This window comes from Moschus berezovskii, chromosome X (genome assembly GCF_049115385.1).
Source record: "Moschus berezovskii isolate FMDL1 chromosome X, NW_MosBer_1.0, whole genome shotgun sequence".
NCBI classification, from domain to species: domain Eukaryota; kingdom Metazoa; phylum Chordata; class Mammalia; order Artiodactyla; family Moschidae; genus Moschus; species Moschus berezovskii.
This window is the reverse complement of record NC_142488.1, coordinates 111552379-111574775: the sequence shown is the minus strand read 5'-3', so window position 1 is coordinate 111574775 and position 22397 is coordinate 111552379. Positions and strand designations below refer to the sequence as shown.

The 22397-nt window shown below is 41.7% G+C and overlaps 1 non-coding gene across 1 annotated transcript; it reads right to left on the bottom strand.

Annotated features, from left to right (window-relative positions):
• Positions 1-2401: 2401 nt before the first annotated feature.
• TRNAR-UCU (transfer RNA arginine (anticodon UCU)) lies at positions 2402-2474 on the bottom strand. Its single transcript has one exon. It is a non-coding gene; the product is annotated as a tRNA-Arg (tRNA).
• Positions 2475-22397: the final 19923 nt, after the last annotated feature.

The window sequence follows — 22397 nt, the reverse complement described above, 5'->3', positions numbered from 1 at the left end:
ATATCAATGCTCCTTTCCCATTCTATGGATCCTATCCCAACTTGGTTGTCTAACCTCTAAATAACAATAGTAACAACAATAGTAACAACTAACACTAATACAATAAGCACTATTCTAAGGGTTTTTTGTATCAGTTCAGTTCAGTCGCTCAGTCATGTCCGACTCTCAGCGACCCCATGAATCACAGCACGCCAGGCCTCCCTGTCCATCACCAACTCCCTGAGTTCACTCAAACTCATGTCCACAGAGTCGGTGATGCCATCCAGCCATCTCATTCTCTGTCGTCCCCTTCTCCTCCCGCCCCCAACCTTTCCCAGCATCAGAGTCTTTTCCAATGAGTCAACTCGTCGCATGAGGTAGCTAAAGTATTGGAGTTTCAGCTTGAGCATCAGTCCTTCCAATGAACACCCAGGATCGATCTCCTTTAGAATGGACTGGTTGGATCTCCTTGCAGTCCAAGGGACTCTCAAGAGTCTTCTCCAGCACCACAGTTCAAAAGCATCACTTCTTCGGCGATCAGCTTTCTTCACAGTCCAACTCTCATATCCATACATCACCACTGAAAAACCATAGCCTTGACTAGACGGACCTTTGTTGACAAAGTAATGTCTCTGTTTTTTAATATGCTGTCAAGGTTTGTCATAACTTTAGTGAAATAAACTTTTCCAAGGTCCCCTAAGTAGCAAGTGACAGATACTAGCTGGGTTCTAAACCCAGAAAGTCTGCTGTCAGAGCCGCCCATGCGTGACACCATGCTTGCTGCCTCTCTTTGGGAAATTCCTCCTATTTCACTTTTATTTTCCCCTCCTCGTCTCTACACACATTAGCCCCCCAAGAAGTCCTACAATAGAGTAACTGTATAACCCAACTGTATTGTCAAATCCATTGTATAATGCAATGTTTCCCAAACTTACTTGATCAGGAAACCCATTTTGTCTGCTGCTGCTGCTAAGTCACTTCAGTCATGTCCGACTCTGTGCGACCCCTTAGATGGCAGCCCACCAGGCTCCCCCAACCCTGGGATTCTCCAGGCAAGAACACTGGAGTGGGTTGCCATTTCCTGCTCCAATGCATGAAAGTGAAAAGTGAAAGTGAATTCGTTCAGTCGTGTCCAACTCTTAGCGACCCCATGGACTGCAGCCCACCAGGCTCCTCTGTCCATGGGAGTTTCCAGGCAAGAGTACTGGAGTGGGGTGCCATTGCCTTCTCCGCTTTTTTGTCTACCACCTACTAAATTTGCCTGGCACAACTGGTCTTAGAACTACATTTTGGGAAAAGCTAGTTTGGTCAGGAAGATAACTCTCTCACCCAATTGTTAAGCCATTGTGAGAAAGTAGATGGACCAATGGGGGGAAAAAGTGTGTGTGTGTGTGTGTGTGTGTGTGTGCATGTGTGCATGTGTACTGTAGAACATATATAAGCATTTACTCTTGTTGCTGGTGGTGGTGTCATTCTTGACATGTACCTAACGCCTTTACCACATCTTTGGTTACCCTTGAAGGACAAGACAGGCAGATGATCTTGAGGGAAAGAAAGAAGCTTGTTTTACTTTAGAGTACCAGATACAACTTGTGTCACTGACAGCAAAGGCATGATGCCACCATCTCAGCCCTTTGCACAGCCAGCACTTTGGAAGAGGGAAGCAGAGCTATGCCACCCACGCCAGGACACGTGGTTTGCCATCTCCATGTACACTGGTAATTATGGGCGGCTTCCCCCTCACTGCCCCTGCCTCCCCCAGCCCCTCACCTAGAAGCTCCAGAGTGCTTACCACCTTCATCCAAATAGCCAAATGGAGATGTAGAGTCACGTTTTAGTAACCTCTCTTTCAAATGTCTGTGCTCCCAGGAATTCTGCTTGATGGCATGGAGTAATGAGCTTTTGGGGCATGGGAGCAGGAGGAGGGAGGATTCTACCTTTGACAATTAGCACCTTACACAGGGGAACAGAAGTAGCAAGGGCTCCAGATTACAGGGTAAACTGTTACTAATCTGACTTTTGGTGTCGGATTGCTAATCTGAAATTCCCCAAATCATATCAAGCTACAGGTAAAAAAAAACAAAAAACAATTGTCATAAACAACATTTCTCTGACTTTCACACAAACCCATTGTTATGGTACTGCCACTATTTCTCAGTGGTTGTCTCAGGTCTATTCATAAGGAAGCCTTCTCAGCCTTATGGACTTCTTAGACCTTCACCACCTACAGAAGACACATTCCAGGCACCTCATCACTGCTAGCAGTGCTCACCATGAATGATAAGGGCATTAATGCTTGTACCAAGGATCCCACTTACCCCTGTTCCCAAAGCCTCCAGAGCTACATTAAGCCACTGATGCCACCTTGCACTACTCTTTTTTTTTTTGCTGCACTACATCGCATGTGAAATTTTATTAGTAGTTCCCTGACCAGGTATTGAACCCGGGCCCCCTGTATTAGAAGCACAGAGTCTTAACCACTGGACCACCAGGGAAGTCCCTACCCTGCACTACTCTTAAAACGGCCCTCTGTGCTGCCCCTGGTGTCACTGATGTACCACAACCCTTTAAGTGCCACAGCTGAGTTCTGTTCCCTGGAAACCCCATGTGCCAGAGTTGGCTATGTTCTGAGCCAATGCTCAAGCAGGTCACCATAAAAGCTGTGCTGCCTTATTTCCCTTCCAATGTCCCACAGAGTTCTTTAGAGAAACTGCTCTATTTTTTCCTGCTTTTATCTTCTTTAGGGGCTTCCCAGATGGCTCAGCGGTAAAGAATCCACCTGCAATGCAGGAGACAGAGGTTTGATCCTTGGATTGGGAAGATTCCCCTGGATAAGGAAATGGCAACCCACTCCAATATTCTTTCCTGGGAAATTCCATGTACAGAGGAACCTGGCAAGCTACAGTCCATGGGGTCACAAAAGAGTCAGACACCACTTAGCAACTAAATAACAACAATCTTGTTTTCATTTTCACAATCCCTTAACCCTCTGTGTCTATTTAGAAACAAATCCGTAGGGAACTAGATCAATGGGTAAATCTGAGTGGCAGGCAATAGATTATACTCAGATTTTCCCAAGCCCTCTAACAACTAAGTCACTATTATTGTACCTAGCATGTGAACATGACTCTCAGAAGTCTCCTTGGTAACCCATGGAGGCATGGGATGGAGGCTCTTTACAGCATGTCCAAAGAGATCTGAATCCTGGGGAGAAATCCAGCCTAGGCTCTCTGTAGTTTCGCTTCTACAAGAGATTTTATTTCCAGTACATCTTTCTTTCAAACCAACCCAAAAGACCACGGGATTGGACTAGGCAGAAGATGACCAGAATTCAAATTCCAGTTCTATCAGTTATCAGTCATGTGAGTCCTGGGCAGGCCACTTAACCTCCACCTGCTAGGATAACAGTAAGTTTCCTGACTATCCCCAGGCTTGCCCATTCAAGAAATACATATTGAGCTTCTTTGTAAAAGATAGAAGACACAGTGCCAGGCCTGTTGCAGATGTAAAGAATAGTCACAGATTTTGCTAGGTATCAGCATGCAAACTAACAATATTTTTGAGAAAATATTAGTTGAGTTCTTATTATTTGTCCTGCACTTTTCATGTGATCTCATTCCGCACAATAGCCCTATAAGATGAGCATGATAAAGCCCATTTTATAAATGAGTATAACAGAAGCTCAGGGAAGATCATAAATGTATTCAAGCCACACATCTAGTACATGGTGGAACTGGGATTCTTCCACCAGACCATCCTGACTCATGTATATAGGCAGCTATAATACAAGGTAGAAAGCAATTCGTCTCATAAGGCATAGATGAAGTGCCACGGAATCAAATGAGATGCATATGAAAGTGTTTTATAACAGTCAAGCTGACACAATTGTAAGGTGTTTCTGTTATTATCAATAGGGTAAGTGCTCTATAAAATATGCTAACTGTAAAGTTCCATCTGTAAATAGGAATTAACCAAGCCTTATAGAGGTGTAAAAGAAAAGAGTATTTAATTTCCTCTGCAACAGATCATTGGAAGGCAACTGGTGCCTCAAATTCAATCACTATTCTGAATAGCCCCGCATCTGTATATGGCCGTGGGTAATCCATGTGAACAGATCAAGAGCCTCCAGAGCTCAACGGTAGCACCCAAGCAGAATGAAAATGAGTCCAGCACATTGCCACATGCTGGATGGAACTCTCAAGAGGACACATTGGGATGGGTTATTAAGATCACTTGGTGAAGCGGGACCTTGTCCAGGATATGCGGACCACTGTGGCCACTATGGGCAAGACCGTGTACCCTAGCAGGGTGTAAGGAGTTTGTTTTTGAATGGGGACTGGTGCAGAGGCTCTTTGCTGTGAGTTCAAGGTGTAATAATCATAGCTCATATATATTGAGCACCTCCTATGTGCCAAGCATTGAGCTACGGACAGAGTACATCTTGAGTTATCATATTGTGATGAAGCCAACTCTATTTTGCCTCTTTCTACTGTTCATGGGGTTCTTAAGGCAAGAATACTGAAGTGGTTTGCCATTCCCTCCTCCAGGAGGAGAGAGGAAGAGAAGAAGGGGACGACAGAGAATGAGACGGTTGGATGGCATCACTGACTCTATGGACATGAGTTTGAGCAGACTCCGGGAGATAGTGAAGGACAGGGAAGCTTGGTGTGCTGCAGTGCATGGGGTCACAAAGAGTTGGACACAACTTAGTGACTGAACAACAACAACCCTATTTATCTGATTAAGAACACGTGTTTTGAAGTTATACAAGCCACTGTTTATTTTACACTGGATAAGTTAATTCAGCTCTCTGAGACCCAGTTTCCTAATCTGTAAAATAGAGGTCATAATGCCTACCTCAGAGAGCTGTCATGAGAATTAAGTCAATGAATTTAATAATAAAGCAGTTAATACTATACCCATGGCTTCCCTGGTGGTCCAGTTGTTGAAAATCCACATTGCAATGTAGGGGACACTGGTTCGATCCCTGGACAGGGAGGATCTGACATGCCACGGAGCAACTAAGCCCATGGGGACAACTACTGAGCCTGTGATCACCTAGAACCCGTGCTCTGCAATGAGAAGCCCACACATCGCAACTAGAGAGTAGCCCCCACTCACCACAAATAGAGAAAGCCCGCACACAGCAATAAAGACCCAGTATAGCCAAAAATAATTTAAAATAAATAAAATTTTTAAAGTAAACAAAAAATACTATACCCGGCACATAGGAAATGTTCAATAACTGATAATATTGTTGTCATATTTTTCTACTGAAAGTTCGGCATGGATCATTCTTTTGACCTCTAGGAAATAGTACTAGAAAGTCCATTCTAGGCATAACAAGTTACCCCAAAATTTAGCAGCTTAGAATAACACATTTATTATCTCACTGTTTTTGTGGGTCAAGAATCCAAGCATGGCTAAACAGGGTCTTCTGCTCTAGTGTTTCTCACAGGCTATAATCAAGATATTGGCCAGGGCTGGGGTAGCATCTCAAGGCTTGACTGAGGGAGAATTCGCTTCCAAGCTCATTCATGTGCTTGTTGGCAGGACTCAGGTCTTCACAGGCTGTCAGCAGGAGTTTCCTCACTTGCTATTGGCTGGAAGCCATGCTTGGTTCCTTGCCAAACAGACCTCTCCAACATGGCATCTTGTTTTGGCAAAGCCAGCGAGAGAGAGACAGCTAGCAAGATGGAAGTCACAGTCTTGCAACCTAGTCACAGATGTGACACCCCACCATTTTGGCTGTATTCTATTCCTTAGAAGTAAGTCACTGGATCCAGCTCAAACAGGATTACACAAGGGTGTGAATACCAAGAGCTGGGGGTCACTGAGAGCCACCTTAGATGTTGCCTTCCACACTGAGAAAGGTAATAAAAACAAGAATCAAAGAGAAACTCTTAAAATGCATTGGTATATAAAATTAACATTCAGAGTGAACTGTGAAAATTACTATAGGCTATTAAGGGAACAATTGATAAGGAAAGATATTACTAGGTTCTTGGGAAGTTTTGTTTCTCTCAATGATAATAAAAGGATTGGGGGTGTTTGTTTTTTGATGAATGTGTAGCTTGCTTGAGTTCATTTCATAATAAGATTTTCACAGGGAACTGTATACAAAACCCTGTAATAAAAAAAACTGTATACAAAACCCTGTATAAAAAACTATAATGGAAAAGAATCTGAAAACGAGTGTGTGTGTGTGTGTGTGTGTGTGTAGAGAGAGAGAGAAAGAGAGAGCTTCCCTGGTGGCTCAGATGATAAAGAATCTGCCTGCAATGCAGGAGATCCAAGTTTGATTCCTGGGTCAGGAAGATCCCCTGGAGAAGGAAATGGCAACCCACTCCAGTATTCTTTCCTGGAGAACTCCATGAACAGAGGAACTTGGCAGGCTACAAAACATTGGGTTGCAAAGAGTCAGACATGACTGAGTAACTAACACACACACACACATGTACACACATATACATATATATGTATAACTGAATCACTTTGCTGTATACCTGAAACTAACACAACATTGTAAATCAACTATACTTCAATTTTTAAATATATTAAAAAATAAAGAAAGAAGATTCTAATCATGATCATATCCATTTTACAGATGAGGAAACTGTGGCTCAGAGAGAGCTTACACTGGTCCTTAAAGAGTAAAGTTGTATTGGAATCCAAGTCTGTTCAACTCCAAAATCTCTTTTTCTGCAGCAGCAGCAGCAGCTATATCTAGTTGTGCAGCACCCCCATATTAAGCAAATTAGTATGATTTGTTCCAGTTTTGTGTTCATGTTTTAGTTTTGTTCATCACTTTACTTTTGACTATATACTCTGGGCTTCTCTGGTGGCTCAGTTGGTAAAGAATTCGCCTGCAATGCAGGAGACCCAGGTTCAGTCCCTGGGCGGGGAAGATCCCTTGGACAGGGAAATGGCAACTCACTCCAGAATTCTTGCCTGGAAAATCCCACGGACAGAGGAGCCTGGCGGGCTACAATCCATGAGGTCTCAAAGAGTGAGATGCAAATTAGCAACTAAACCACCACCACCAAATATATATACCCTACCTTTACCTCCCACACCCATAATCCTTGTCATAAACTTTTCCCCTTCCCAAACTGATAGTTTTTGTTTAGAAATTTAACACCAATTCTTTATAGCTTAAAGCAAAGCATATTTTTTTAAAATAAATAGATGATATTTTATTTGTGTTCCTGTGGTCCTCAGGTGCTAAGTGATATTTTGTTAATTCTTTTCTGAAAGTAAAAATACTAGTCAGGATTTCTGTTTTGTACCATTCTGGACCATACCAGCAATCTTTGCCAGTTTGTAGGAAACTAGATTTTCAAGATAATTCAAAAAATTGTACACACTAAGAGTGCAGAGCACCTTGGTACTGAAAAGTAAAAGTGGAGAACAAAGGGATTTATCATGGGAATAACCCACACTCCATTACAAGGATTTTTTTTAAGAAAACAAAGCAAATTTTGAAAGCATACCTACAGCCATCATTGACTGAAAAGTCAGTGTATATACACAAGGAACTAAGTTCATTAGATACCGAGCAGGATACAACCCTCTATAAGACACAGGAGATTCCTATGTCTCAGGGACCAGAGCTGTTAAGCCCGTACCCAAGTGAGCATTAGTTCCTCCAAGAAGACGTTTCCAGATGGAGTCACTTCCTATCCAGATTAGCTGCTTGAAACTACAGGATGAATTCGTTACATCACCAGGTTTTTCATGGGTATATAGAACATCATCCATCCCGTCCTCACCTGTGTTTGGATCTTGGCGGTGGTGTTATTTGCCAAGGCAGGATTTCCCAGTTAGACTGGAGGCATCAGTATGTATCACATGCTTCCACTTATCTTTGAGGGGTATATGCCGGGGTCCAGCCTTGGCAGAGTCCAGGGATACCCTCAGGATGAGCGGCGTCGGCGAGAAAAAAAAGTGAGTCAAGTCTTGGTTGAGTGCAGAATCAAGACTGCTTTATTTTTCTACATCAGTGCTTGCTACTGCTGCTGCTGCTGCTAAGTCACCTCAGTCGTGTCCGATTCTGTGTGACCCCATAGACGGAAGCCCACCAGACTCCCCTGTCCCTGGGATTCTCCAGGCAAGAACACTGGAGTGGGTTGCCATTTCCTTCTCCAATGTGTGAAAGTGAAAAGTGAAAGTGAAGTCGCTCAGTCGTGTCCAACCCTTAGCGACCCCACAGACTGCAGCCTACCAGGCTCCTCCATCCATGGGATTTTCTAGGCAATAGTACTGGAGTGGCTTGCCATTGCCTTCTCCGACATCAGTGCTTATATACCCTAAAACCGACAATACTAAAAAGGGAGGAGGGCTTGTCTTGATAAAATTGTGCCAGGAATGCAGTCATAAACCATCTTCCAGAACAGTCAGTACCTTCATGCATAACTCTTAAACAATGGACTCTTAAGACATCAAGGCCACAAGGCATGAAAAAAATGGCTTTATTTGTGTATCAGTTAGTCAACTGTAAAAACTATTAGCAAGCCTTATCTTGGGAGCCTGAGTTCTGGGCAGACTTTGTGACTCCCTAGGTAGCATGGTATCTGTTTTTGGGCTCTACCCCCATACATCTGCAGAGACAATTTTCTACACTAATACTATATGGTTATTCATTTTGTTATCAACCTTTATCTCTATGTTTACCTCTAGTGTACTCCCAGGCACACCATGGACAGGGGGCAGGGAGACATATCAGCGAGCACTGGTATGTGACCTTGAGGGCCAAGAGTCTCAAGAGCTCCCTCCAGATCTCACCCTAAGGGGCCCTTCTAAACTCGTGAAAGGCTCTATATCTATTTTGCTTATGGAGTGTTTAGGCCTATTGTTAGCAGACTTAGTTTTATGCCAGGGGCGCTTTGTGCAGCCCTGAGCATTCCAAATTCTAAATTGACAATTATAACCCCAACAAGGCCAGAAGGGTTAGGATGTTCTGTGTAAAAATATTTTCTTCATTCCTGGCCTATTTATAGGGCCCATACACCCTCAGGGACTGTATTGCTGCCATGCAAAGGCTTCAAGGGGGATATCTGAGCAGGAGTCAGAAGAATTCTTAGAAAACACAGAGGACTACCAAACATCAGAAGAAGAAAAGACGGAGGCCCGGGAGTAGGTGATGGGGCGGCCCCAAGAAATCCCCAGAGGTCTGGACGGCCTTGCGTGCCAGCTCCTCAAGCCAAGACCTTGTCATGGGCAGGGTCTCTCATGCCAGCTCCCGACAGGTATATATGGAGCATTATAGCTCAGATTATTTCTGGAAGGGAATGCAAAAAAAAATAACATTTGCCTCTAGAGAGGGGAGGATTGAGAACTGTAGAACTAGGATAGATAGGAGAAGAAGACTCACTTTTCACTGTATGATCTTTTGTATAATTTGAACTTATTACTATATTTATGTATTACTTTTTTGCCTAAAATACTTCAAATAATTTTTAAAGATTCAAAAAACAAATCAGGTGTTCTTAACTAGGCATGAAATCAGAAGTTCTTATAGAGCTTTTGGCAAAAAAGTCATGTAGAAGCAGTTTAACCTTAATAGTTGGGACTGGGACTCGAGTCAGATTACACGGGTTTGAATATCTCCACCACTGCGCAAGACATGGGGAAAATAATTTGACCTCTCTAAGCCTCAGTTTCCTCCTCTATAAATGGTGACTCTGTGGTAAAACCTGCTTTTCTGAGAACTAGGATGAAAGGAGGAGACTTTGGCAAGAGGTGGTCCTTCCTGGGACTTGACTCAATGGGTAAAGCAAGGGAAAAGGTGGCTCTGATCCATTATCCCACATTTCCATGTTGGGTCTATGGATCTGAAATTAACAAATGATAATTATGAGACCTGTTTCACTGAAGCCTCATTTGCTTTCTACAGTAGTCTCTATTGCCTTTCAGTTCAGTTCAGTTCAGTCGCTCAGTCGTGTCCAACTCTTTGCGACCCCATGAATCACAGCACGCCAGGCCTCCCTGTCCATCACCAACTCCCGGAGTTCACTCAAACTCATGTCCATCGAGTCGGTGATACCATCCAGCCATCTCATTCTCTGTCGTCCCCTTCTCCTCCCGCCCCCAATCCCTCCTAGCATCAGACTCTTTTCTAGTGAGTCAACTCGTCGCACGAGGTGGCCAAAGTATTGCAGTTTCAGCTTTAGCATCAGTCCTTCCAATGAACACCCAGGACTGATCTCCTTTAGAATGGACTGGTTGGATCTCCTTGCAGTCCAAGGGACTCTCAAGAGTCTTCTCCAGCACCACAGTTCAAAAGCATCAATTCTTCGGTGATCAGCTTTCTTCACAGTCCAACTCTCACATCCATACATGACCACTGGAAAAACCATAGCCTTGACTAGACGGACCTTGGTTGGCAAAGTAATGTCTCTGCTTTTTAATATGCTATCTAGGTTGATCATAACTTTCCTTCCAAGGAGTAAGCGTCTTTTTATTTCCTGGCTGCAATCAGCATCCGCAGTGATTTTGGAGCCCAAAAAAATAAAGTCTGACACTGTTTCCACTGTTTCCCCATCTATTTCCCATGAAGTGATTGCCTTTACTTTGCTGCAAATTGGACCACTGTCTTTCTAGCCTAACGAGCACATTGGTTGTGATGAAAAATTGTAGAACACTATTTGCCATTAATTCCCTGAGTATTAGAAGGCATGCTTGGTCATCTGATGTTAGAGCAGAAGAAAGGAGTGGAATGAACTGAAAATTGGGCAAACCTCCACACAGCTGGCCAGAGAAGTCCTAAGTACGAGGCTGCCACTTCTACCCTTCTCCTGCAACCATGCTCCAAGTCCAGGGTGCCAAAGCTAATCCACCTGCATTGGATTCTCAATGAGCTTCCACTCCCTGCAGCAATTTCACAGCATCATCTTTTATAATTTAAAGTAGCTCAGCTGCAATTCTATCAACTCCACTAGCTTTGTTCATAGTGATGCTTTCTAAGGCCCACTTGACCTCACATTCCAGGATGTCAGGTTCTAGGTGAGTGATCACACCATCGTGGTTATCTGGGTCATGAAGATCTTTTTTGTATAGTACTTACGTGTATTCTTGCCACCTCTTCTTAATATCTTCTGCTTCTGTTAGGTTCATACCATTTCTGTCCTTTATTGTGTCCATTTTTGTATGGAATATTCCCTTGGTATCTCTAATTTTTCTTGTAGAGCTCTCCAGTCTTTCCCATTCTACTGTTTTCCTCTATTTCTTCTCATTGATCTCTGAGGAAGGCTTTCTTATCTCTTCTAGCTATTTTTTGAAACTGCATTCAAATGGGAATATCTTTCCTTTTCTCCTTTGCCTTTCACTTCTCTTCTTTTCTCAACTGGAGAAAAGAAAGGCCTCCTCAGACAACCATTTTGTCTTTTTGCATTTCTTTTTCTTGGGAATGGTCTTGATCACCACATCCTGTACAATATCACAAACCTCCATCCATAGTTCTTCAGGCACTCTGTCTATAAATCTAATCCCTTGAATCTATTTGTCACTTCCACTGTATAATCATACGGGATTTGATTTAGGTCATACCTGAATGGTCTAGTGGTTTTCCCTTTCTTCAATTTAAGTCTGAATTTGGCAATCAGAAGTTCATGATCTGAGCCACAGTCAGCTCCTAGTCTTGTTTCTGCTGACTGTATAGAGCTTCTCCATCTTTGGCTGCAAAGAATATAATCAATCTGGTTTTGGAATTGACCATCTGGTGATATCCATCGTCTCTTGTGTTATTCGAAGAAGGTGTTTGCTATGACCAGTGCATTCTCTTGGCAAAATTCTGTTAGCCTTTGCCCTGCTTCATTACATATTCCAAGGCCAAACTTGCCTGTTACTCCAGGTATCTCTTGACTTCCTACTTTTGCATTCCAGTCCCCTGTAATCAAAAGGACATCTTTTTTGGGTGTTAGTTCTAGAAGGTCTTGTAGGTCTTCATAGAACCATTCAACTTCAGCTTCTTCAGAATTACTGGTAGGGGCATAGACCTGGATTACTGTAATATTGAATAGTTTGCCTTGGAAACAGATCATTCTATAATTTTTGAGATTGCACCCAAGTACTGCATTTCAGACTCTTTTGTTGACTATAAGGGCTCCTCCATTTCTTCTAAGTGATTCTTCCTCACAGTAGCAGGTATAATGGTCATCTGAGTTAAATTCACCCATTTCGGTCCATTTTAGTTGGCTGATTCCTAAAATCTCGATGTTCACTCTTGCCATCTCCTGTTTGACCACTTCCAATTGACCTTGATTCATGAACATAACATTCCAGGTTCCTATGCAGTATTGTTCTTTACAGCACCGGACTTCACATCCATCACCAGTCACATCCACAACTGGGTGTTGTTTCCGCTTAGGCTCTGTCTCTTCATTCTTTCTGGAGTTATTTCTCCACTCTTCTCCAGTAGCATATTAGGCACCTACCAACCTGGGGAGTTCATCTTTCACTGTCATATCCTTTTGATTTTTCATACTGTTCATGGGGTTCTCATATCCCTAGGTCCCTCCTTCAAATCTGAGTCAGAATCTCCAAGAAGTAGAAACAGAGCTTGTAATTATTATAGCTAATAGCTATTGAGCAATTGCTTGTGTGCCAGACACTATGCTAAGCATTTTACATGTATTATCTCATTTAATCCTCACAACAACCTTCATAAGAGTTCAATACTACTATTATAACCATTTACAAAGGTCCATGACTATTTTCAGGGGCTTCCCAGGTGGTTCTAGTGCTAAAGAACCCACCTACCAGTGCAGGAGTCATAAGAGATGCGGGTTCGATCCTTGGATCAAGAAGATCCTCTGGAGTAGGAAATGGCAACCCACTCCAGTATTCTTACCTGGAGAATCCCATGGAAAAAAGAGCCTGGTGGGCTACAGGCCATAGCATCACAAAGAGTTGGACACGACTGAAGCAACTTAGTGCACACACATACACAACCATTTTCACTATGTTCCTTGTTAAGTATCTATCTTCAATATCCTCCCTTAATCCAGTTGAAAACAAATGCTCTTTTGTATGGCCCAAACTGCTGGGATTTTTTCCCCCTAATCATACCCATTGTGATACTGCTTCCTTGGTGTAAATAACAGCCTTTTCTCAGTCCAAGATGCAACATCCAAGCACACAGACCTGAATGCCCTACATTGTTTCCCTATCTTGCTCAATGTCCTGTAGAACTTACAGTGAGGCTTCTTGGAACATTAGCCCTGAAAAGAAATTCTCCCTTTTCATTGGCAAAGCATTTAATAAGGGAAAGGCAGAGGCCATGAGACTTTTGAAGGCAAAGGGGTCTTCTTGGTTTTAAGTAGCAATACACATCACATTCCTTAACTGGTTATTTATAACAATAAGAACAGGTAACATTTATTGAACACTTTATTTTGTTCAGGGGGCTTCCCAGGTGGCTCAGTGATAAAGAATCTGCCTGCCAATGCAGGAGATGCAGATTCAATCCCTGGGTTGTGAAGATGCCCTGGAGAAAGGAATGGCAACCCACTCCAGTATTCCTGCCTGGGAAATCACATGGCCAGGGGAGCCTCACAGGTTACAGTCTATGAGGTTGCAAAGAGTCGGACACGACTGAGCATGAGGCTTCCCTTCCCTATAATCTTACAAGACAAGTATTATTATTATCCCTCCATTTCATGGTTGAAAAGACTGAGGCCAGAAAGGCAAAATGATTTGCCAGTGATGACTTAGCTGTTCGTTTACGGAATGGGAATAAAATTCAGTTCTATCCAACTCCAAAATTGACATATTTAACCACTCAGTCTCTAATGCCAAGACCAAAAGAAGAGATATGATTGGACTTGTCTAAAATTGTGTTTGTGTATGTGAGGGTTTGGGGGATTTTCTGTGTATTTGTATATAAAAAGGAAGAAGTTTTTATTTTCCAGTCTATTTGGTCTCAGGAAGCAAATGCTGTGAATTAGTAGCATGGTAGATTTCTGGCCTGGCCAACTGATATGTGTCGAAATAAAAAATCAGTGTGTTAGAACTACTGTCTTTTTATCAAATAATATAAAGAAGTAATTTCTCCCTCTAAAGTTAACATCTGAAGAGATTACCCAGCACCCAGTTCCTTCTCAGGTGTGGAATCCCACTCTTGGTATCATCTCCAAAGCCCACATTTCTGCCTTGGTAGGGTAGATAGCCAGATCTTTTAGCCCCAGTAACGAAATAGACATCAGTAATTCTGACATTCTCCGCTCTGCTCAGAGATCCCTCAGCCCTTTCTCCTTCTCACTAGATTCCTTGAAAATGTTCCCCCAAATACATTTCAGTTCCCCCAAACACAAAGCGTTCTTCCCAACCACCCATGATCAAATTGCTATTAGTGACAAAAAAAAAAAAACCTCATAGATGGATGATTTTATTTGCAAAAAAAAACGCAGACACAGACGTGGAGAACAAATGTATGGACACCAAGGAGGAGAAGGGGAATGGGATGATCTGGGAGGCTGGTATTGACATGTATATACTATTATGTGTAAAATAGATAACTAATGAGGACCTACTTATAGCTTAGGGAACTCTACTCAGTACTCTGTGGTGACCTAAATGGGAAAGAAATCCAAAAAATGAGGGGATACACACACACACACGTAGCTAATTCACTTTGCTGTATAGTAGAAATGAACACAACATTGTAAAGCAACTATACTCCAATAAAAATTAATCTGTAAAAAAACCTTGATCAGTGCATGTTACTACTTTTTGAGGGAAATACAGATAACTAAAATCTGTTCCCTTACAGCTAATAACTCTGTTCATAGTGGGGAACCAGATATGGCCTCTCTGAGAGAGAGGAAAGAGGTAAACAGAATTTTCAGCAGCATAGAAATACTTCCCTCTCAAGCTACTCTCCCTCAAATGACTGAGCTGTTGGGGCTAGAAGCAGAGGCGGAAGGTGGGCTAGGTATGAAAAAACTAGCTTTCCCATCAGAGTTAAGCAAAGGGGAATTCATGCCCAGTGCAGCCAGATACTCAAGTGCTCTCTCCATTTTGCTCTCTCACTCTGCGATTTTTAGTCTCACTATTTTTAGTCATTTTCTGTGTTGCTTTAACACACACAGGCTCACACACACATCCTGCTCCATAGCTTCTCTGTCCCTGGTTCCACTCTATCAATATGACTTCCAGTTTGCCAGTGCAACTACAAAGAAATACCATAGATATGGTCTACATTTGCATACATATCAGAAACTATTCCATTTTTTGTACATATAATCACAGACACACACACACATACCCCAACACTTACATCTCCTATAGGGACGTCTCCCTTTTCACAAAAGGATGCTCCTGAAAATTCAGCAAATATGAAAATTTTTATAGGTGAAAGTCAATTTTAACTCTAATTTTAATGACTTTCTTAAATCGTTTTCATGCTTACAAGCTTTTATTCAGTTCAGTTCAGTTCAGTCGCTCAGTTGTGTCCGACTCTTTGCAACCCCATGAATCACAGCACGCCAGGCCTCCTGTCCATCACCAACTACCGGAGTACACTCAAACTCATGTCCACAGAGTCGGTGATGCCATCCAGCCATCTCATTCTCGGTCGTCCCCTTCTCCTCCCGCCCCCAACCTTTCCCAGCATCAGAGTCTTTTCCAGTGAGTCAACTCATCGCATGAGGTGGCCAAAGTATTGGAGTTTCAGCTTTAGCATCAGTCCTTCCAATGAACACCCAGGATTGATCTCCTTTAGAATGGACTGGTTGGATCTCCTTGCAGTCCAAGGGACTCTCAAGAGTCTTCTCCAACATTACAGTAAATAAAATTTTCATTGATAGTGGGCACAAAAAAAAAAAGGATGAAATACTTTGCAAACTGTAAAACATTACTAAATACTAGTTATCATCATTATTCACTAAGCAGGTAGGAGTGATAATGGGTACAATTTTAAGGACTCTACTGTAAACCAGTATTACAATATGATTAATTCTTCCTTAATGTAAACATTTATACAAATGGATTAGAATACATTGAGTACAATGTAAGTCTCATTACATTGGAGCAAATCTATTTACATTAGACTGATTGCTCTTCATTTCTATTATATCCAAATTGGATTATAAATTTTTTAAAACAAAGATGGGTATGGCATTATAAGACCAAGCATTGAATGAAAAGGGGTTTTAATTCCTTGTCTATTATCAACTGACTGTTTTCCATTGCTCCAAGTTCCTCATATGTCTTTTTTAAGTGGTCATAATACCATCCTGCCCATTTAATAATATATGTGAAGACAAGACTTCCCATATAAAGCGTAAAGCAATGTACCAGGCAGAATTTTGAGATGACCCCCTGGTGTGCATATATCTTCTCTCAGTTACTCACACACAAACCTAGGTGCTGCTTAGAGATTTTGCACATATAATTACAGTTCCAAATCAGTTGATCCTAAAATGTGGAGATTATCTGAGTGGATCTGACCTATGACATGAGCCTTTAAATCTGAGATTTGATTTCTTTCATCAGTGTCTTATAATTTTCTGTATATAGCTCCTTTGTCTCCTTAGGTGGGTTTGTTCTTAGGTATTTTATTCTTTCTGTTGCAATGGTAAATGGGATTGATTCCTTAAATTCTCTTTCTGACTTTTCATTGTTAGTGCATAGGAATACAAGTGATTTCTGTGTATTGATTTTGTATCCTGTGGCTTTACTAAATTCACTGATTAGCTCTAGTAATTTTGTGATAGTATCTTTAGGGTTTTCTATGTATACAGAGTTTTACATCTGCTTTTCCAATCTGGATTCATTTTATTTCTTTTTCTTCTCTGATTGCTGTTGCTAGGACTTTCAAAACTATGTTGAATAACAGTGGTAAGAGTGGGTGCTCTTATCTTGTTCCTGATCTTAGAGGGAAGAAATCAAAGATTACATAAACAGATGGAGATATATTACATGCTCCTGGGTTAAAAGAATCAATATTGTAAAAATGATTATCCTATCAAATGCAATCTACAGATTCAATGCAATCCCTATCAAATTACCAATGGCATTTTTCACAGATCTAGAACAAAAAGTTTCACAGTTCATATGGAAACAATACAAATAGCCAAAGCAATCTTGAGAAAGAAGAATGGAGCTGGAGTAATCAACCTTCCTGACTTCAGACTATACTACAAAGTTACAGTCATCAAGACAGTTTGGTACTGGCACAAAAACAGATATATAGACAAATGGAACAAGATAGAAAGCCCAGAGATAAACTCACGCACCTACGGGCACCTTATCTTTGACAAAGAAGGCAAGAATATACAATGGGGAAAAGATTGTCTCTTCAATAATTGGTACTGGGAGAACTGGTCAGCTACATGCAAAAGAATGAAATTAGAACACTTCCTAACATCATTCACAAAGATAAACTCAAAATTGATTGAAGACCTAAGTATAAGACCAGAAACTATGAAACTCTTAGAGGGAAACATAGGCAGAACACTATGACATAAATCACAGCAAGTTCCTCTATTACCCACCTCCAGAAGAATGGAAATAAAAACAAAAATAAACAAGTGGGACCTAATTAAACTTAAAAGCTTTTGCACAGCAGAGGAAAATATAAACAAGGAAACTATAAACAAGACAACCCTCAGAATGGTAGATAATAATGGCAAATGAAACAACTGACAAAGGATTAATTTCCAAAATATACAAGCAGCTCATACAACTCAATACCAGAAAAACAAACAACCCAATCAAAAAGTGGGCAAAAGACCTAAACAGACATTTCTCCAAAGAAGATTTACATATGGCTAATAAACGCATGAAAACATGCTCAGCATTGCTCATTATCAGAGAAATGAGAATCAAAATTACAATGAGATACCACCTCACACTGATCAGAATGGCCATCATCAAAAAAAAAAATATCCACAAGCAATAAATGCTGGAGAAAGTGTAGAGAAATGGAAACCCTCTTGTACTGTTGGTGAGAATGTAAATTGATACAGCCACTATGGAAGACAGTACGGAGACTCCTTAAAAAACTAGGAATAAAATTACCATGTGACCCAGCAATCCCACTACTAAGGATATACCTTGAAGAAAGCAAAATTGAGAAAGACACATGTAACTCAATGTTCATTGCAGCACTATTTACAAAAGCTAGGACATGGAAGCAATCTAGATGTAGACCAACAGATGAATGGGTAAAGAAGCTGTGGTACATATATACAATAGAATACTACTCAGCCATAAAACGGAATGCATTTGAGTCAGTTCTAATGAGGTGGATCAACCTAGAGCCTATTATACAGAGTGAAGTAATTCAGAAAGAAAAAACATATCGTATATTAATGCATATGTATGGAATCTAGAAAGATGGTACTAATGAAACTGCAGAGCAATGGAGATGCAGACATAGAGAACAGACTTATGGACATGGGCTGGGGGGAGGAAGTAGAGGGTGGGATGAATGGATAAAGTAGAAGGGAAGCATATACACTACCATATGTAAAATAGATAGCCAGTGGGAATTTGCTGTATGACTCAGGGAACTCCAACGGGGGCTCTGTAACAGCCTAGAGGGTGGGAAGAGGTGGGAGGTGGGAGGGAGGTTCTTGAGGGAGGACATACATATACCTATGGCTGATTCATGCTGATATTTGGAAGAAACCAACACAATATTGTAAAGCAATTATCCTTCAATTAAAAATAAATAAAATTTTTTAAACCTTTTTTTAAAAAATCTGAGATTTTAAATATAAGAAGAACTTGATGTGCGATTGCTGGTCATTCTACCACTCACCCAACTCAGTTCTCCTCTTCGGGTCTGATTCTTTTTGTCATGTGACCAAATGGCAGATTCTTTCTTTGTCAAAGCAGGATGATATTGACATATTAACCATAGTGATTCCCATCCTGATTTCCTGTTATTCTTTTGCTTTCCTCATCCCTCCCACCCATACTAGAGAACTCCCTGGGCCACTGAGAGGATGAATCAGATGAGAAGCACAAGAATTATATGCTAATAGGAATCCCTGTGCCCTACCAGCCTGAGCCAATTTCTTGGGGATAACCATAGAACCCAACAGATAGATTTGGGGGCTCAAAAGTAAACAGGATCCTGTGTGCCACAGCTAAGACTCTAAGACCTGGCACAGCCAAATAAATAAATATTAAAAAAAAAAATAGTAAACAGGGCCTGTGCCTAACTTCCTGGGTGGATCCCAGAGAAGTGGCAAGCCCTTCAGAGTTAATTCTCACCAACATGTAAAAGGGGCAGTGGTGATGGTTGTGTGATGAATCTACACAAACGTGCTTGAGACAGCCTCATGGGACTTCTCCAGAGTGGTGTGAAGTGCAAGCAGATGTTTCCTATGTATCCAGAAGTAGCTGAAAGTGAGAGCTGAAATTGGAGGGACTTAGCCATCAGGACAAGAAGAATTCAACAGTGGATGGATACCACAGTGGAAAGAAGAAACACCTCAAACACAGATGTCATCTACAGCTGGAGGCAGGGAGGGAGTTGGTACTCTAAATTCACTAAGGAAACCCTGAACTGAGATTGCTTAAAGATAAAAAGACTGAAATTAAGTTTCTGCCCATTGGCTCAATGGAAGCTGAAAACAGAGAAAAAAAATGTTCTATTTCCAGCACACATAAGTAATATGGACTTGTAACCGAGCAGGACCCTATGGGGCCTTCCCAGGACAGACCCTTCCCCATGTCCTCTGCTTTAGCTCCTCTCTGAAGTACCTAGACAATAGTATTTGATGCACATTTCCTGAGTTGTTTTACAGATGCTGAAACCTCCACCAAAGGGAAGAAATTAACTACCTGATGATCACAAGAACATACACCCCAGGCCTACCAGATGGAGCCTGAGGTTTGACGGTGTTACCCCTGTGACAGAGCCTTGTTACCGCACCATCAGCCAATCAGAGAATTGTGCACAAGCTCATCACAAACCCTGCAACTCCCTTTCCTCACCTGGCCTTTTAAAGTGCTCCCCTGGGGTTCAAGATAGGGAACACATGTACACTCGGGGCAGATTCATGTCAATGTATGGCAAAACCAATACAATAATGTAAAGTAATTAGCCTCCAATTAAAATAAATTTAAAAAATAAATAAAATAAAATAAAATGCTCCCCTGAAACCCTTGGGGCCATTCTACTGTTTTGAGAAGTCGTTGCCCTGAATTCCCTGAAATAAATCCTGCACTTTCCTTCTCCGCAACCTGGTGTCAGTAGATTGGCTTTACTGCACATGGGCGAACAGACCCAAGTTCAGTAACTGATTGAAATTCATATCTACTATATTTGCTTCCGATCGAGGCTCTTCATAAAGGAAGGAATTTGATGGCCCCAGTTTACATGCAAGGCTGTGGGGTCACAAACCAGTGAGGATATTGCTGTGCCTGAAGAGTCAGGTACTCATCCCAGGTCCAAGAAGGAAAAGCAAGTCTGAAGTTTATTAGTAAAGGTAGGATGACTATAAAAGAACTCTCCTACAGATAAATAGGAGGGATCTGATTCGCAGGGTCTTCCCTGATGGCTCAGTGGTAAAGAATCTGCCTGCAATACAGGAGACCCAGGTTGGGGTCTCCTGGGTGGGGAAGATCCCTGGGTGGGGAAGATCCCCTGGAGAAGAGAATGGCAACCCACTCCAGTATTCTTGCCTAGGAAATCCCATGGACAGAGCAGCCTGGAGGGCTACAGTCCATGGGGTCACAAAGAGTTGGACACGACTAAGAGACTAAACCACCACTACCATCTGAGTGGTAAAATACGGTGTAAAACTTCTAGAACTACATGAAGCAGAAAGAGCAGTCAATTTTTAAGTAAAATTGAAAATAAAATAAAATTTTAAAAAAAGAAATCTCTGTGGCTTAACATAAAATGGTTTAATGATTTGTTTCAATGCTGAGAAATAAACATGAGTAACATGGATTGTAGGGTCTCATATAGATTGTGAGGTAGGGTGAGAGGAGGGCTCTGCTCCAGGCAGTTATTCAGATATGCAGGCTCTTTCCACTATGTAGCATCTTTTAGGGCCACTGAGTCCTCCACAAGCTCCTATTCATCCAGCAGGCAGATTTTGAAGAGACAGTGATTGGATGAATACAAGGGATGTTTCAGTGGGCCAGGCTAGAAGTGGCACTCATCATTTCAGGACACATTTCAGTGGTGACAACTGTAACACAGTCCAATCTAGAGCAGGAGGGCAGGGAAGGGCATGTGGTACTATGCTTAGGAAGAAGAGGAGATGCAGACATCAGTGATCCCTGGGCACTAACCAGGCCATGAGGATGGATGAAGGGCCAAACCAAGGGGGTGGTAGTAACTGTCCTTTCTCTCATTCCAAAAGGCTGTGTACAATGCTTTTCACTAAGTAGGTGCTTAAAGCGCAAAATCTATGGTAATAAGAAGTTCCCTGAAATAATATCTGTTTTTAGAGTAAACGTTGCCAAAATAGATAACTAACGGTCTGGAGAAGACAGGAATAAGTGAAGTGCCTCATGCTAAAAGCTGCCTGACTGAAGGTTTCAGACAAAAGCAAAAAGTGTGAGCAAGTCACTTGGAAAGCTGTAATTACAGACCCTGATTACAGCCATAATAAGCCACAAAGCTCGGAATTTTATCCTGTGTCAAAGCCTCCAGGTATGGAGCATTCTTGAATCTCATTTTTATCCTAAACAAAATGTGAGGAGACAACCACCAACAAGCCAACCGAAAAATTCAGAGTCCCCTTGACGAATTTTTACATTTTGCTCTTAAGGGAACACAGACCAGAAGCACTCAGAAAGAACCATGGACATGCAAACCCCAACCTTCCAGAGTGCAAAATATTGACAAACCATATCTACAGTATGAATTGTGGTGTTTTCTTTTGTAAATTAAATCCCACTTTAAAAAAAACAATTTCCAGAAAACTATGAAAGTGTTACCAAAGCCAAGCTCACCCTGCTTACCACATGACAGGCCAGTAAGCTGGGAAAAGAGGTGTTGAAGCAAGGAATAGGGAGTGTATTTGGAAAGCCAGCAGATCAAAAAGATGGCAGATTAGTGTCTCAAAATAACCATCTTATGAGGTTCTGGATGCCAGTTTCTTTTATAGAACACAGGGAAGGAGGAGGTGAGGAAGTAAAGTAAAAAAGCAAACAAAGTAAAAAAGTAAAGTAACCTTGCAAATAACTCCTGGAATAGCCAGTCTGGGGTGGTGTAGGGATACTATGTTAATTTCTTTTTTGCAGCCATTTCACAGATGGACAAGGTCAGAATATTACCCTGAACAAAGGCACTTCAGTTTAACATTCAGACAGAGGGGCTGGGGTCCCTGATGTAGACCATTATGTATGGACAGTATACTTTTAGTGAACAAAAGCAACCAGAAGCAAAGGTTAAGGTAAAAGAAACAAATCCAACAGCATAGTCAGATTTTGTTCTTCTCCGTAAC